This window comes from Giraffa tippelskirchi, chromosome 11 (genome assembly GCF_054371585.1).
Source record: "Giraffa tippelskirchi isolate mGirTip1 chromosome 11, T2T-mGirTip1v1.2.pri, whole genome shotgun sequence".
Lineage (NCBI taxonomy): Eukaryota > Metazoa > Chordata > Mammalia > Artiodactyla > Giraffidae > Giraffa > Giraffa tippelskirchi.
This window is the reverse complement of record NC_137285.1, coordinates 49665001-49682913: the sequence shown is the minus strand read 5'-3', so window position 1 is coordinate 49682913 and position 17913 is coordinate 49665001. Positions and strand designations below refer to the sequence as shown.

Here is a 17913-nt window from a genome sequence, read left to right as displayed (position 1 = left end):
CAACCCTTAAAAATGTCACCTGTGTCCAGCTGTAAAAGTCACCCAGCTAGACTCAGTCACTTAACTTTAGACATGAAGGAGTCAAGCTTCTGTCTTGGGACGTTTCAAAGAGGTGCTGAAGTGGTATTTCTTTCCTCATTTTTGATTCACTCTTAGCAGGCCTCTACATCATAACCTGCAACTTCTCTGTCACCCATCTGGCTGTTGAGGCATGAAACTGGGCTCTTAAGGAGATGTGAGGTAGGAGGCCAGGGTTGGCTGCAGGTCGTTTCTCTGGAAACATGCAGGAGCAACAGAGGAAAAGCTCACCTCATTTGCAGTAACATCCTGAAACATGCAAATCAGAAGTCCCCAACCCCCTGGGCATGGACAGCTACTGGTCCGTGGCCTGTTAGAAACTGGGGCACAGCAGGAGGTGAGTGGCAGGTGAGCGAGTGAAGCTTCATCTGTATTTACAGCTGCTCCCCGTTGCTTGCATTACTGCCTGAGCGCCGTCTACTGTAAGATCAGTGGCGGCATTTGATTCTCTTAGGAACTTGAACCCTAACGCTAAAGTCAAGGAGGAATATCCTGAGAAAAAAATGTAATGCAGTTGAATCTTCCCCAAACCATCCTCCCCCTACCCCCCCATCTGTAGAAAAATCATCTTCCACAAAACTGGTCCCTGGTGCCAAAAAGATTGGGGACTGCTAGTGTAAACTGCCCATCTCTGTATCTCAGAGAGGAAGCCTGAGCAACAAGAGGCCCCTCAGGGTAGCAGGACCATCTAATAACTACTGTCTTCAACTTTCCTTCCACTTTCTAGCCTTCAGTTCCTGGGAAGAAATCTCTCCCTTCAGGCAGAAATCTCCGTGTGTTCCATGGCCCTTATTTTCTCTTTAATCTTGGTGATTTTCCCTCATATTCCTGGGGGCTGACAACAAGTTTACAAAACAGCATGAATGAAATTTAGTGTGGGTTTAAGCAGAGCATGAGGAGGCAGGATTTAAGACCAGGCAACTGGAGACTGTGTGGCTACAGTGCAAGCTTTGGGCTGAGGATCATTTATGTCCCAGTTGAGTTACCCCAGGTGCCTCTGCCTGGAGCAGAGACAAATCTACCACGTGCCAACTAAAGAATGTCACTTGCCACCTGGCTCTACTAGACTTAGCCATTAGTTACTGCAGTTGCTGACCAGCACACCCTGAAAGGAATTCATGGTGAAGATCAAGAAGGAGGCACTCTGTCCTCTGGAAAAAACTGGCAGAACAGGCTCTCAAATAGTTAGATATTTTTTGCATCTTCCAATTTTTTGCATCTTCTCATACCTAGAAAAGCATTAAAATCATTAACAGAGAAATCTGTTCCTCGTGACTAGAAACTTTCTACCAAAATTTTTTTTGAGAAATTTTTTAATTAAAATAAGATAAAATTTTTTTTTGCCATGCTGTGTGGCATGTGGGATCTTAGTTCCCCAACCAGGGATCGAACCCATGCCCCCTGCATTGGCAGTGTAGAGTCTTAACCACTGGACTGCCAGGAAAGTCCCCTAAAATGTTTTCTAGATTGCATGTACCTCTTTTAGCAAATTGTATATATATACTGACCTCCCCCTCCACCTCTTTGGAGCAGTTCCTCAGAGCTCTCTGAGAGGCTGTCTCCCTGGCTGTTGTCGTTAGTAAGTCCCCAAATATAACTGAACTCATACCGCTCACATTGTCTGTTTTCTTTTTTTTGGTCAACACAAGCGCTGCATTGTTTTTAAGTTTTGATTCTTTTATTCTTTTCCTTTTCAGTTACTAAACTGTGACATAGTTTGTAACATAGCAATACATATTGGAAGACCATTCCCCAGCCTGCCTCCCAGAGGAAACACACTTGACCTTTCTATTTTTGGTACCTTATAGTGGCTACTGACAGATACCTGAAGAAATTTTCTGTTTTATGATTTGTTAAATATAAGACATTGTCTATGGATTTTGTCCTATGATAGGTAGAGACTGTTAAATTAAAATTTTATTTTATTTAAAGTGGATCTTTTCAGACAAAGAGAATGATAAGGCTTGTAGTGGAAGAACACTACGTGACTCGGTTCCTCTCCACTCTGAATTTCTGCTCCCCCGGGTCAAGCACTATCAATTCTTTTAGCTCTTATTCTGGTGTTAATCTTTGAATTTCTCAATAGCATACTTACACCACAATTTTTGATCTTTACGTTTTATGTATCTTAAATTAAAAAAAAAATGAAGTATAGTTGATTTGCAGTGTTAATTTCTGCTGTATAGCAAAGTGGTTCAGTTATTCATGTACACTTTTCAGAATATTCTTTTCCATTATGGTCTATCACAGCATACTGAATATAGTTCCCTGTGCTATACAGTTGAACCTTGTTGTTTATCCATTCAATGGATAATAGTTTGCATCTACTAATCCCAAACTCCTGTCCATCCCTTTTGTATCTAGCTCCTGCTTGGCAACCACAGGTCTGTTTTCTGTGTCTACACATTATCTTTTTACTTCCTACTCTAGAAGTTAGATTTCAGTTTTCTGCACATCCTACCACCATATCCTCCCTACTACACATCCTTTGATTGCTTCATACTCTTGGGAAGTTTTTATAGTTTTGGGATAAATTGGTTATAAAATCATTATGATTTTGTAAATATTGTTCATAGTTGGGCAACCATTTTTGATTTATATTTTATATTTATATTTTATTTAAATTTATATTTTTGAAATATAATTTCCTTCTTAAAAATTTTTATTGGAGTATAGTTGATTTGCAATGTTGTGTTAGTTTCAGGTGTATAGCAAAGTGACTCAGCTATACATATACATATATTCATTCTTTCTCAGATTCTTTTCTCATTTAGGTTGTCACAGAATATTAAGTAGAGTTCCCTGTGCTATAAATTAGGTTCCTGTTGGTTATCTATCTTATGTGTGTGTGTGTGTGTGTGTGTGTGTGTGTGTGTGTTAATCCCAAATTCCTGATTTATCTCTTCCCTTTGGTAACCATAAGTTTGTTTTTAATATCTGTAAGTCTGTTTCTGTTTTGTAAATAAGTTCATTTGTATCATTTAAAAAAATTAGTTTCCACATATTAGTCATATCATGTGATATTTGTCTTTCTCTGTCTGACTTCTTTTAGTATGATAACCTTTAGTTGTAGCCATGTTGCTACATATGGCATTGTTTCATTCCTTTTTTATGGCTGAGTAATAATATTTTGGCATTGCTTTGAATGGTAACTGATTGTTACTTCTGCCATCTTCTTCTTGTCACACAGACCAGCCCTTGTCCAGCATAGGAGGGAGCTGTACAAGGGTGCGAATACCAGGAGGAGGGGCTCGATGGGTCCATCTTGAAGACTGGCCACCGTATCGTCTATCCTGGACTCCATGCCCTTTCTTTTAGTGGGTCACATTTTCTGGCGACGTCCTGAAAAAGGTTGCCTGGGAAGTAATCTTTTTCAGATGTTACACCTGTGAACTTGTCTTTAATCTGTCCTCATCCCTGAATGAGGGTTTCAGTTTAGAATTCTAGGTTGAGAGCATTTTTCTTCCGAATTTTGAGGGCTTTATTCTTTATCATGTAGTTTCCAGAGTTATTATTGGCAAGTCTGATGCCATTGTGAATGTTTATTGCTGTGTACTCCCTGTCTTTGTGTTCTTGAAACTTTTAGACTTTTCTCTTTATCCCTTGTATTTTGGAGTTTCATACTGCGTGTGGGATTTTTTTTCTTCTTCATACATTTGTGTATTGTCCTGGATATGCAATGGGCTCTTTCAGTTTGAAAACTCAAGCTCTTCAATTCTGTAAACTTTTTTACTTATTGGTAATTTTCTCAGTTATCTCTTTCTGGGGTCATATTTGTTACGTGGTTAATCTGTATTGATTCTTTGCTTTTCTTTGTATTATACTTTCTATTTTCTACCAATGCTTCTTTGATATGCTTTCTGAAAGATTTTCTCAACTTTATTTTTGAAGACTTTTACTGATTTTTAAAATTCTGCTTTTATATTTTTAACTTCTAAGAACTCCTTTGTTGTTTGATGAATGTTTTTCTCTCTCTTTCTTTTTTTTTTTTTTAACACTTTGTCCTTCCATTCTACTTTTATCATTTTGTCTAATTTTTCCCCCCATTGGATGCTTTATGAGAATGTCTGACTTAGTGAACTTGGACTGTCTATTAGCGCTGAAGAGTGATGCATGAAAGCTGATTGGAACTATATGTTCAGAGGCAGGGATTGTCAAGACATGGGCTTTAATTTAGGGTAATTGGTTGGTGCTCTTTCATTGATAGATATCTCAACTTAGTATTTATAAATCTTTTTCCCCCCTCTTAGATTGTTTTGTTTTAGGGTGTGTATGTTGGGGGATGGATAACAAACTAGGCTTCAGGATTCTAAGAGCAGAGCTGAGTAACTGGGGTGGGAAATCTCATCACACTTTGTGCACCATTTCACCTGGTTTTCCTGCCTTAGTGGGGTGTTCCTCAGCTCTGGCTGGCACCTCTGAGTCTGGAGCTTGTCTGGGTTTAGGCTTTCAGTAAATTGCCAACATGGAGGGAGACAGACAGTTACCTGATTGTACCAGCTAATGGACTTCCCAGGTGGCACTAGTGGTAAAGAATACACCTGCCAATACAGGTGACATAAGAAATTTGGGTTTGATCCATGGGTTGGGAAGATCCCCTGGAGGAGGGCATGGCAACCCACTCCAGTATTCTTGCCTGGAGAATCCCATGGACAGAGGAGCCTGGTGAATCCCATGGACAGAGGAGCCTGGTGGGCTATGGTCCACAGGGTTGCAAAGTGTCAGACACAACTGCAGTGATTTAGCATGCACCCACACGCACACCAGCTAATGGAGGGGACTTAGGATGAGGGGTTTAACTGCTTCATAGAAAGACTTTCAAACAGTGATGCTCTGGTTGAGGCTCACCTTCCCTCCAGCCTTCACAGACATTTCCTGGCTCCTGTTGGGAGAATGTGTACCTTGACATTACTGCACATTGAGGGGCATTTATTAGAACACTGGTTCTCAGAGTATGGTCTCGGGGCCTGAAGGTCAAAAGAATTTATAGTGATACTAAGATAAAATGTGCTCTTTTCTCTCACATACTCCTTTGAGCATATGGGGGAATTTTCCAGAGGCAAGATGATGTATGATACCACAACAGATTAAATGCAGAAGCAGGTAAGAGAATCTGGCTATCTTCTGCTAAGCCAAACATTACAGAGATGTGTAAAAATGTACAACAGAGCTGATTTTCTCACTGTTTCTTTTTTTTTTTGAATAAATGATTATCTTTCATAAAGTATGTTATTCATATTAACATGTACTGGGTTTATTAATATTGTTGAGTCAATTAATAAATAAATACTGAAAGTATCAGTTTTTGGTAAATATGTATATGTGTGTGTGTGCACGCTCAGTCATGTTCAGTTCTTTGTGACCCCAAGGACTGTAGCCTGCCAGGCTCCTCTGTCCGTGGAATTTTCCAGGCAAGAATACTGGAGTGGGTTGCCGTTTCCTCCTCCAGGGGATCTTCCTGACCCAGGGATTGAACCTGTATACCTTGGGTCTCCTGCGTTGGCAGGCAGATTCTTTACCACTGAATTACCCAGGAAGCCCAAGTATGTATGTATGTACACACACGCACACATACACACTCATGTAAAGGCTTCCCTGGTGGCTCAGATGGTGAAGAATCTGCCTGCAATGCAGGAGACCTGAGTTCAATTCCTGTATCAAGAAGATCCTCTGGAGAGGGGAATGGCTACCCACTCCAGTATTCTTGCCTGGAAAATCCCATGTACAGAGGAGCCTTGTGGGCTACAGTCCATGAGATCACAAAGAGACGGACATGACTGAGCAACTAACACTTTCACTCATATGTGTAAATATATATTGGCATATAAATTTACCAAAAGCTGATACTTTTAGTATATGATCAATGTGAACAAAAGTTCCTAGAGGTCTTCAATACTTTTTAATAATATGAGAGGGTCTTGAGATCAAAATGTCTGAAGTCACTGAATTAGAATAATACTCTTGGATTCTTCTTTTGCCTCACTCCTCTCTAGGTGACAAGAGTGACTTAATTGAAGAGTTTGGGAGAAGAACTGGGCAGGCAGGGCTCAGCCCTTTCCTCTCACTTTTCCTTTACGTGATCCTCAGTTCTTACACGTAAGATTTGCCTGTCTGTAATAGAGCATGTGTTCGCATCACCCCCTGATGGTGGTCACCGTAGGGCCTGTGGCACTGTCCTGTGATGAGACTTGAATTGGCCCGTCATGGCTTATGACTCTGATTGGATAAGTCTGTCTAATCCAGGAGTGGAATCAGAAAATTTGTCTAATTCAGGCATAATAAGCTATGTTTTCTAAGAAGAGCTTTATTTGTAATAAACATTTAACTTTTAAAAAGGTTTTAATTTTTGTGATGATTTTAGACGTACAGGCAAGTTGCAGAAATAGTACAGAATGTTCTTAGATTCTTTTTGCCCAATTTCCCCCAAAGTCAATGTTTTATGTAACCACAGGACAGAGATAGAAAGCCGAGATAGATCATAATATACTACAATGAACTAACCCACAGACCTTTTGAATTTCATCAATTTTCCCATAAATCTTTTTTCTGGTCCAGGATCCAGTCCTGGGTTTCACATTAAACGTGACATTTTGAGCTCCTGCTGCCCTGTTCCTGCATCTGTGTCTTACACAACAGTACAAGAGTGTGTGCTCAGTCATGTCCGACTCTTTGCAACCCCATGGACTGCAGCCCGCCAGGCTCCTCTGCCCATCGGATTCTCTAGGCAAGAATACTGGAGTGGGTTGCCATTCCCTCCTCCAGGGGATCTTCCCAACCCAGGGATTGAACCCATCTCTCTTGCATCTCCTGAACTGGCAGGTGGATTCTTTACCACTAGCGCCACCTGGGAAGCCCACATCTGTGTCTTAACCAGTTTTATGTTCAGCTGAGAAAGAGAGAGGTGTTATTTGTCAGCTTTGTCTCTCAGCACTTCCAAAATGTTGAATCTTTCTAGAACTCTGTGGTATAAAGGGATTAGTTCTTATCTTCTTCCCCCTATTCTCCACTATGGTACTTTCTGCCTTCTCCCTTTGACTATTCAGTTCAGTTCAGTTCAGTCGCTCAGTCGTGTCCGACTCTTTGCGACCCCATGAATTGCAGCACGCCAGGCCTCTCTGTCCATCACCAACTCCCGGAGTCCACCCCAACCCATGTCCATCAAGTCAGTGATGCCATCCAACCATCTCATTCTTTGACTATTCAGTTGCCCCAAATCCACTTGATTTCCAGTTTCCAGAACTCTGTTGCTACTTTTCTTCTGCTCCTTTCTGCCTTCCTGTTTCCTGTGGTTTGCCTTTTGGGTGACTTGTACTCTCTCCCACAATCTGGAGTCAGTTGCTAAGCTCCACTCATAGTCTGAGAACTTGGGAGTGAATATATTTTTATTCCCTTAATGTTATTATGGGGGCTTCCCAGGTGGCACAGTGGTAAAGAATCTGCTTGTCAATGCAGGAGATGTGGGTTCAATTCCTGGGTCGGGAAGATCCTCTGGAGAGAGAAATGGCAACCCACTCCAGTATTCTTACCTGGAGAATCCCATGAACAGAGGAACCTGGTGGGCTACAGTCCATGAAGTCACAAACAATCAGCTACACCTGAATGACTGAGCACACACACAATGTTATAATTAGTTGGATTTGAGTAAGAATCAGCAATAAATAATAGGTTTAATTTCCTTGTTTGATTAGAAATGTGACCCTGATATGTAAGCCCCAATTTGTACATTATTTTTGCTTTTCAGTTGAAAATCTCATTGCAATACCTTTAATGACTTGTATACTTAAAGCTTTATAGTCACTTTTAAGGCAGACAAAACTATGGAAAAATTAGGGAAAAATTGGGTAACTTTAAAACTAATTTTAGATTTACTTATTTATCATAAACAAACACTTGTAGGCCCTGACTAGAATGCTTTTTGTAGCTCACCTTGAATTTCTTAGCTTGGAATCAAAAGCCGTGCCCAGACATGGGTTTTTATCCTTTAGACTTGGCTGGCATCATGGCGCCTCCAGCTAGCTACTCACTGATCAGAAATCACTGTAGGTCTCACTGAGTCTCCTCCTGCAGTTTCTAAAAAGGAAGAATTGCTGGAAGGAGCAAACACTATCTTATCTCTGGTTCCCAGCTCTCAACTTTCTTCTATCATTTTCTCACACTTGGCTGAAAAGGAAGAGTGAGGTTATGGCTGTGTTATACTTTTCAGTAAAGTATTTTGCTATTCTTATTACTTTTCCTTTAATTTGAAAGAAATCAGGTTTGTTTCAGTTTCTAGCAGTTGTAAGAAGAGTAAAATATTGTCTTTCTATCTTTTGTATTAAAAATTTACCTTAACATAGCCATTCCTTGTCTTTATACTTTTGCTTATTATTTTATCTACTGTTTATTTATTTTTGAGGCATAGTTTATTTATAGAATTGTACAAATTTTAGGTATACAAGATAGTGATTCATAATTTTTAAAGTTTATACTCTATTTCTAATTATTATAAAATATTGACTATATTCCCTATGCTGTACAATGTATCCTTGTATCTTATTTATTTTATACACAGTAGTTTGTACCTATTAATCCGCTATCCCAATCTTGCCAGCCCCTCCTTTTGTTCCCACTGGAGAGTCTGATTTTTTCTTGCTGTATTTTCTAGTTTGTTGTATTTTTAGATTCCACATATTAGTGATACATGTAGTATTTGTCTTTCTCTGTCTGATTTATTTCAATGAGCATAATACCTTCCAAGTTCATCCATGTTGCTGTAAATGGTAAAATTTCATTCTTTTTTATGGCTGAGTAATAGTCTGTTGTATGTATGTAAATGGTAAAATTTCATTCTTTTTAATGGCTGAGTAATATTCATTGTATGTATGTATGAAAATATATACCATATTTTCTTTATTCATTCATCTGTCAATGGACACTTAGTTGCTTCCATATCTTGGCTATTGTAAATAATGCTGCTGTGAACATTGGGGTTACATGTGTTTTTATATTAATAAACAGTGTGCTATATTATTTATTATATATTCAAAAATTTCATCCATTACTTCCTCTTGGGATGGCATGAGCACGGAGAAGGGAATGTCGGGGACAGTTTCCTTGACTTTGATGCTTTGTTTATTAAAAGATTAAGGTCTGGAGCACACATGACAAAATATTTAATGTTTATTTTGGGTGGTGGAAATGGGTATTTATAATGCTGTTTTTACTCTTTGGCATTAAATTTTTTTTTTCAAGTTCATAACCCTTTTTTAAAGTTGTATATAGCTTGATTTTACTAGAAATCATAGTGACTACATGGTCTTCTCTCATTGGGGAATGAATCACTTTCCATAAGTGGAAGGATTCTAGCCCATCAAAACTTAATTTTTAGGTGTGTAAACATTATTTTCCAGGTCACATATACCTTGGTAAAACTTGAGATGGTAGAAACAATTACAAAGCAGTATTTCTATATATTTGTTCTCACTTGGTCTTCAGAAATTTCAGCCCTCTCAAATTTGGTGAAATGGTCTGTGTGCGGTAAGTTGTTTTAGCCATGTCGAATTCTTTGCGACCCCATGGACTGTAGCCCACCAGGCTCCTCTGACCGTGGGATTCTCCTGGCAAGGCTACTGGAGTGGGGTGCCATTTTCCTCCTCCAGAGGTCTCTGAGAATTATCTATAAAATTGAAGCATAATAATAACATTAGAATATATGCAAAACAGGACTCAAATATAAATATTGCTGAAATCCAGAAGCAGGAAGTGCAGTGTGAAACTGCCCCTTTTAGCATGTCAGAAAGTTATGAGTTAAGTTGAATTAATACATTATAAGAAAAAGCATGTCAGTCAGAAAAGAAAGTAGATGATCAGTAATGGAAGTCTGCAAAGTTATGGAAGTTGACTTGCCCTAACATCCCAGCTATGCCCAAGAGAAGTTCTTCTGGCCTGTGGACTTCATCTCTCTGGGGACAAGAACAGCTTTTCTGAAGTGACACAGCTGACAGGTCCCCACGTAGAACAATCAATCCCATTAAACATCAGGACTTAAAGACAAGAGGTGCTGATTTAATTCTATGATCACTAAGTTAATAGGGTACAACTCGAGGTCCCTTTGGTAGTTAAATTTCTTGCTTTAAAGACATTGTTTGCATTTAGATTTATATACTAGTCATTTTTATGCAGGGTTAATTTGAGTGCATCCATTGAAGAATGATCTGCTTACTTTCTGATTATGAAAAAAATCAATTAGTTGAGCTTGCAAATTTGAGAGAAAGGATTCTGGAGAAGTATGAGTTCACTGAAGTACCAACATGAAGATTCTTGGTAGCAGACTCATCTTGGTCCCACCCTACCAAGACAGATAGCCCACAACAAAAGTAATGCAGTTACATTAGAACATTTAGAATACAGAAAAAAATCAGTCACAGTTTCACCAATGTTACAGCTTTGATGTTATTGTAACTTTTGAGGTGTTTACATGTAATCTTTGTGTGTGTGTGTGTTGTATATATAACTGAGGTCCTGAATTATTTTTTATCAAAATGGTAACTTTTATTTTATTTTTTATTGAAGTATAGTTGAAGTGTAGTTGATTTACAATGTTGTGTTAATTTCTGCTCTATAGTAAAGTGATTCAGTTATACATATAAATACATTCTTTTTAAATATTCTTTTCCATTATGATTTATCATAGGATACTTATTAATAATATAGTTTCCTGTGCTATACAGTAGGACCTTGTTGTTTATCCATTCCATAATATAATAGCTTAAATCTGCTAACCCAAGCTTCTACTCCATCTCTGCCTAACCCCCTCCCCGTTGGCAACCACAAATCTGTTCTCTATATCCATGACTCTTTCTGTTTCATAGATAGGTCCATTTGTGTCACATTTTAGATTCCACATATAAGTGATATCATATGGTATTTGTCTTTCTCTTTCTGACTTATTTACTTAGCATGATAATCTCTGGTTGCATCCATGTTGCTGCAAATGTCATAATTTTGTTCTTTTTTATGGTTGAGTAGTAGTCCATTGAAAATATGTACACATCTTCTTTATCAGTTTATCTATCAATGGCCATCTAGGTTGTTGACATGTCTTGGTTATTGTGAATAGTGCTGATATGAACATAGGGGTTGCATGTATCTTTTTGGATTAGAGTTTTGTCTGTATATATGCCCAGGAGTGGGATTGCTGGGTCATATGGTAATTCTCTTTTTAGTTTTCTGATAAACCTCCATACTGTTTTCCATGTTGGTTGCACCCATTTATATTCTCACCAACAGTGTAAGAGAGTTCCCTTTTCTCCACATCTTTTCCAGCATTTGTGGCTTGTAGAGTTTTTAATGATGGCCATTCTGACCAGTGTGAGGTGATACTACGTTGTAGTTTTGATTTGGATTTCTCTAATAATTAGTGATGTTGAGCATCTTTTCATGTGCCTATTGGCCATTTGTATTTCTTCTTTAGAGAAATGTCTATTTAGGCCCTCTGCCCATTTTTTGATCGGATTGTTTGTTTTTTTGTTGTTGAGTTGTACAAGCTGTTTGTATATTTTGGAAATTAAGCCCTTGTTTGTTGCATTGTTGGCAAATATTTTCTCGCATTTTGTAGATTGTCTTTCTGTTTATGGTTTCTTTTCCTGCACAAAAGCTTGTATCTTTGATTAGGGCCCATTTGTTTATTTTTGTCTTTATTTCTATTGCCTTGGGAGACTGACCTAAGAACACATTGGTACAATTTATGTCAGAGAATGTTTTGCCTTTGATTGCTTCTATAGGTCCTGACTTTTTAATTAAGTGTTTATTTTTTGTGTACAGTCATTTCATAAATTTTTATTGAATTGACACTATATTCTAGATATTGCTTAGGTGCTGGGTGGATAAAAGCTTTTGCCTTCAGGGAACGTACCTTCTAAAATGAGGGAGAGAAGATAAACAAAGGAAAGATTAAACAAGTGGAATGTCTGATGGCAATCAATGACATGAAGAGTAAGTAAAGCAGTGGAAGGAAGGAGAGAGTGATGGATGTGCTCCAGGAAAGGGTATCAGGGAAGACCTCTCTGAGGAACTGGTGCTGAATAAAGGTCTGACTCAACTCTCAAGAGTTTTCATTATTAAATGAAAAGAGGGAAGATCTAGAGTGAGTTAGATTTGGGATTACTGATGTATATTACTAAAAACCAATTTATTTCTTCAGACTTAGGAGTGGGTTAGATATATTATGGCTATTAAATCTTTATCAGCTCTGGCATTTTAGAATATTGGACATATTTATGATCTCAAAATACGGGCATGTATATTTGTATGCACACTCATTGGACTAGAAGGGAAAGAGTAATGTGTAAGTGTGAATGCTTCCATGTAAGATTCATTGGACCCTCCTGAAAGATTCCAGATCTTTCAAGAGTCTTACTCTCTGTATATTAAATACTCAAGTAAAGGAACCGACTTTTGTGCCCTGAATTACTAGATATAATCACACTCCTCCTAAGACTTTCCTATCCCTTATAGAATCTTCACTTTGTATTCCCCAAATTAGAGTCTAGGTTCATGTCCTTAATAAAGTTTTCACAGTTAGTTGACAGCCATCTGAATCAAATTTATTATGAGGTGATTTTTGACCGTCCTATTTCCAGCTAATCTCTCTTTCACCTAATCAACGCTTATCAAGCTCATATTATGTGCCAGCTATTAAGGAGTCGAGGCCAGAGATGGAAGACATAATCCGTATCCTGACAGAGCTCTAGCAGCGGAAGCAATCAGCATGGCAGGACCGGTGCTGTGATGGGAGCAGTGCAAGGCGTGGAGGACAAGAGGCCTGGGTAGGCAGACTGTGAGTTCTCTAGAGCCCTCATTTTAAAAGGAGACACGATATCAAGGGCATATGCCATAATTTAATTAGCAATTCCCTTATTTTTTGTGCCTGACGATTGCTTCTAATTTTTCATTGATATAGGTTAGAAGCAATTTCACTTCTAGGTATGTGCACCAAAGAATTGAAAGCAGGTACTCAGACAGATACTTGTACGCCAGCATTCACAGTAGCATTGTTCACAATAACCAAAAGGTGGAAACAATAAAAATGCCCAAGAATGAATAAATGGATTAACAAAATGTGACATATATATGATACGTATTATATGCATTCTGATGCTGGATACAGTATGAACAAACCTGAAATATTATGCTAAATAAAATAAGCTAGACACAAAAGAACAGATACGATTCCACTTATGTAAAGTACATAGATTAGTCAAATTTGGAGACAGAAAACAGAATAGTGGTTACCAGGAGCTAACCACTCTTGAGAAGAAAGGAACGGGGAGTTATTGTTTAATGGGTACAGAGCTTATGTTGAGAATGATGAAAAAGTCCTGGATGTGAATAGTGGTAATAGTTGCATGACAGTGCGAATTTTCTTAATACCACTGACTGTGCACCTAAAATTAGTTAAAGTATATATATATCTTTTATCACAGCTTTTTTTTAAAAAAAAAAGCTGAGATGGTATCCCAGTGCGTATAGGAAATACATATATCCTAATATGTAATACAGATTTCACATAATTTGGATTATTTCCTTATTTTAGAACTTAGAAGAAATCTTCCTGGATCAGAGTTTGTGGCATTTAATAAATATCACCAAATTGTTTTGTGAAAACAAATTTACAGGTTTACAATTCTCCCGGGTACATATATAAGTACTGATATCATTATTCATATGCCAATCTGTATCCCTGACTAAAGGGAAGAAAATTGTTTTGAAAATTCACCAGTGAAGGACTAAGCCTTGAGTTAGGATCCAGATTAAATTATGAATAAAAAAACATGGTGCTTTGTTTTAATATGCACTTCTTTATTAGTGAGGTGTGGTGTTGGAGAAGACTCTTGAGAGTCCCTGGGACTGCAAGGAGATCAAACCAGTCCATCCTAAAGGAGATCAGTCCTAGGTATTCATTGAAAGGACTGATGTTGAAGCTGAAACTCCAATACTTTGGCCACCTGATGTGAAGAGCTGACTCATTTGAAAAGACCCTGATGCTGGGAATGATTGAGGGCAGGAGGAGAAGGGGATGACAGAGGATGAGATGGTTGGATGGCATCAGCGACTCGATGGACATGGTTTTGGGTAGACTCCGGGAGTTGGTGATGGACAGGGAGACGTGGTGTGCTGCAGTCCATGGGGCTGCAAAGAGTCGGATCCGACTAAGCAACTGAACTGAACTGAACTCTCTTGGTATTTTTTTTTTTTTAACTGGATGTATTTCCTATTGTGTGGGCTCTCTGGTTTCTTAGAGTATTTTAAAATTCATTTCTCAATTTAAGACAGCTTAGCAAAATACACACACACAAACAGGGTGTTTTAAAAGTGAGAAAATTGGAGCAGAGGGAAACTAATGGTAGAAAAGTAAAATGAAGACAAGGTAAATTATTAAATATGGAGTTTACTGAGGGATCTGACCAGAGGAAGGCAACACATTTGTCACTGAGTTTTCTGGAAGCTAATGGAAAGAAAGAGAAACAAGATCCATAGCTTGTTGAGTTCAGCCAACATTTGCTTGGTTAACATCACATTAACTCCTGGTATAGATTCTGAAACAAATTCTTCCTGTGGGTTCATATACTAGACCACATTGAAAAATCACAGAAGCCATATTTTCCAACCTGCCTGATTTTGCAAAACCTCTTCACTGCCACTCAAGAGGTGGAGTCTCTTTCCCCACCTCCTTCAGCCTTGGCTAGCCTTGGAACTGCTGGCCTGGATTAATAGAACCTGGCAGAAGTAAGGCTGCATGACTTCCGAGGCAAGGCAGTGAAGGGCAACCCGGTTCCCACCTGGCTCTCTTTCTTGGAACAGATGCCTGGGAAGCCTGGAGCCCACTTGTGAAAAGTCTGGGCACCTTGAAGTTGCCATAATGTAGAGACCATGTGCTGGAGATAAAGAGATGCATCCAATCAGATGGAACTGAGTGCGAGGAGATGAGCCATCCCTGCTGAGCACTGCTGAGGTTGCAGATTCATGAGCCAAAAAAAGTTTTTGTTTCTTCTTTTTAGGTTTTTTTGGTGTGGACCATTTTTAAAGTCTTCCCTGAATTTGTTGCAATATTGTTTCTGTTTTGGTTTTTTGGTCCAGAGGTGTGTGGGACCTTAGCTCTCTGCAGGATTGAACCTGCATCCCCTGCATTGGAAGTGCCGAGTCTTAACCATTGGACCTCCAGGGAAGTCCCTCAAATAAGTTTTATTTGTTGCTTTAAGCTGGTGTGTTTTAGGGTGGTTTGTTATGTAGCAGTAAGTAACTGGGACAGTTTATTTTAAAAAAATATAAAACTCTAGCAACTTTTCTTGCTCGGCTGATGCCTGTAAAGTTGGCAGCCATCTCCAACTCCGCATCTTGGCTGCTCTCAGACTCTTCGTGAAATCCAGTGATCATCAAAAAGAGGGCCACAAAGTTCATCTGACACCTGTCAGACCGATATGTGCAAATTTAAGCAGAACTGGAGGAAACCAAGAGGCATTGACAGTGGGGTGCGCAGGAGATTCAGCGGCCGGATCATGATGCCCAACATCAGTTACCTGAGCAGCTAGAAAACAAAGCACATGCTGTCCAGCAGCTTCCACAAGTTCCTGGTCCACAACATCAAGGAGCTTGAAGTGCTACTGATGTGCAACACATGTCACTGCGCTGAGACTGCTCACAGTGTCTCCTCCAAGAACCACAAAGCCACTGTGGAAAGAGCAGCCCAACTGTCCGCTGGAGTCACTAATCCCAATGCCAGACTATGCAGCTAAGAAAATGAATAGACAGCTCCTTTGCACATTTTGTTTGTGTTAATAAACCTATAAAACTCAGAAAAAACAATAACAGAAACAAAACAAAAACTTCAGCAACAGTGTCTTACAGCATCAGTGTACCAAACACATGTGGGGTCGAGCTGTTGGGCTCTGTACAGGCTGAAGCTGGGAGCTCCAGCGCCCATCAGTGAAACAATTATACTGGCTTTGGAAACAAAGCAGTTTGAATGCCTTTGAACCTTCCTGCCCATTTTTGGAACCATGTCACTCTTGCTAACAGTATACTTATAGTGTGTTCAGCTCATAAATAATCTTTAATACAAATATTCAGAGCTTCTTCTTAAAGACCATGTAACTCTCACAGAGAACACCTTAAGTAAAACAAACAGTTTCCTGGTAGAGGCTTATGTTTATTTGATGGCAAACTGTAGGATATTCTAGACTCTTTTTTTTTTTTTTGATGAAGAATTCAGGTGAACCAGAAAGAGATTCCAGATACCTGCTAAGAGCTCAAACCAAATGTGCATAATTGGGATCTTTTGTTGGAAGGATAGTGAACTTTTTGGGAGGTCTGATTCTTTCTCCTCCCTCTGATGAATGTCACTGTTAAGCTCCTATAATTGGCAAGCTCTTCATGGAGAGGATCCAACAGAGGGCAAGAAAGTCTAGGTCTACCCAGGAAAATTGTGACTGACTGAAGCTTTACATGGGACCTTTGCCTCCATGGTCCTGTTTACTGGTCTTCCAAAATTGCTGTTGGATGGCAAATTCCTTTAGGAAAAGGGGGCAAGTTTTATTATAGCTGTGGAAGCTGGCAGAGAACCAGGATGGATATAGCAGTCAATTATCACATTAAGGATGTGAGAATGGACTCGGGGTCTAGAGAGGCTGGATCTAAATCCTGCTGGTGCTACTCACTAGCTGAATGACTTCAGGCCACCAAGCCTCTCCATGCCTCAGTTTTCTCCTCTATAGGAGTACTCATAAGGGAGTAAGGGTTAAATGATTTAGAAGTCTCTTGAATAGTCTTTGGACAGTGACTGCAGCCATGAAATTAAAAGAAGCTTACTCCTTGGAAGAAAAGCTCTAACAAACCTAAACAGCATACTAAAAAACAGAGACCTCCCTTTGCTAACAAAGGTCAGTATAGTCAAAACTATGGTTTTTCCTGTAGTCATGGATGTGAGACTTGGACTGTAAAGAAAACTGAACACCAAAGAATTGATGCTTTGGAACTGTGGTGCTGGAAAACACTTACGACAGTCCCTTGGACAGTAAGGAGATCAAATCAGTGAATCCTAAAGGAAATCAACCCTGAATATTCATTGGAAGGACTGATACTGAAGCTGAAGCTCCAATACTTTGGCCACCTGATGCGAAGAGCTGACTCATTGGAAAAGACTCTGATGCTGGGTAAGACTGAGGGCAGGAGGAGAAGGGCGCAACAGAGGATGAGAGTTTGAGCAAACCTGCAGTTCATGGGGTCACAAAGAGTTGGACACAGCTTAGAAACTGAACAAGAAGAATGTGTGGCATAGAAATGCTAAGTGTCAGCTGCTACCGCTACTACTGCTACCTCTTATTAATTTTTTATTGGAGTATAATTGCTTTACAATGTTGTATTAGATTGTGCGGTACAACAGTGTGAATCAGCTATATGTATACATCTATCCTCTCCCTCTTGATCGTCCCCCTCCCCATCTTACCCTTCTAGGTCATCACAGAACACTGAACTGAGTTCCCTGTGCTATACAGCAGCTCCCCACTAGTGATCTGTTTTACATGATACTACTGCTACTTCTATGCTGTTACTACTACATATAAGTATCAGTGAAGTTTGCTAAGTTTACACGCTTTGATCCCCTCTGTTCAGTTTTCATCTTCTACCTCTCGAGTCTTTCCTGCCCATTCCAGGCTGTGGGTGCTGCGGCTGCTGCCTCACCCTCGGTGACCAGGTCAGCCAGTCTGCCCTGGTAGTTTCACCACCAAGAGTTCATAATCACACACCACCAGGCCACCCTCCCAGCTGCCAGTCAGTCCCACCCCATCCTGACAGCAT

At 39.4% G+C, this 17913-nt stretch overlaps 1 protein-coding gene across 1 annotated transcript in view; it reads left to right on the top strand.

Annotated features, from left to right (window-relative positions):
• SLC7A11 (solute carrier family 7 member 11) overlaps window positions 1-17913 on the top strand; it is a 979966-nt gene that overhangs the window by 109256 nt on the left and 852797 nt on the right. The gene's annotated exons all lie outside the window — the stretch shown is intronic.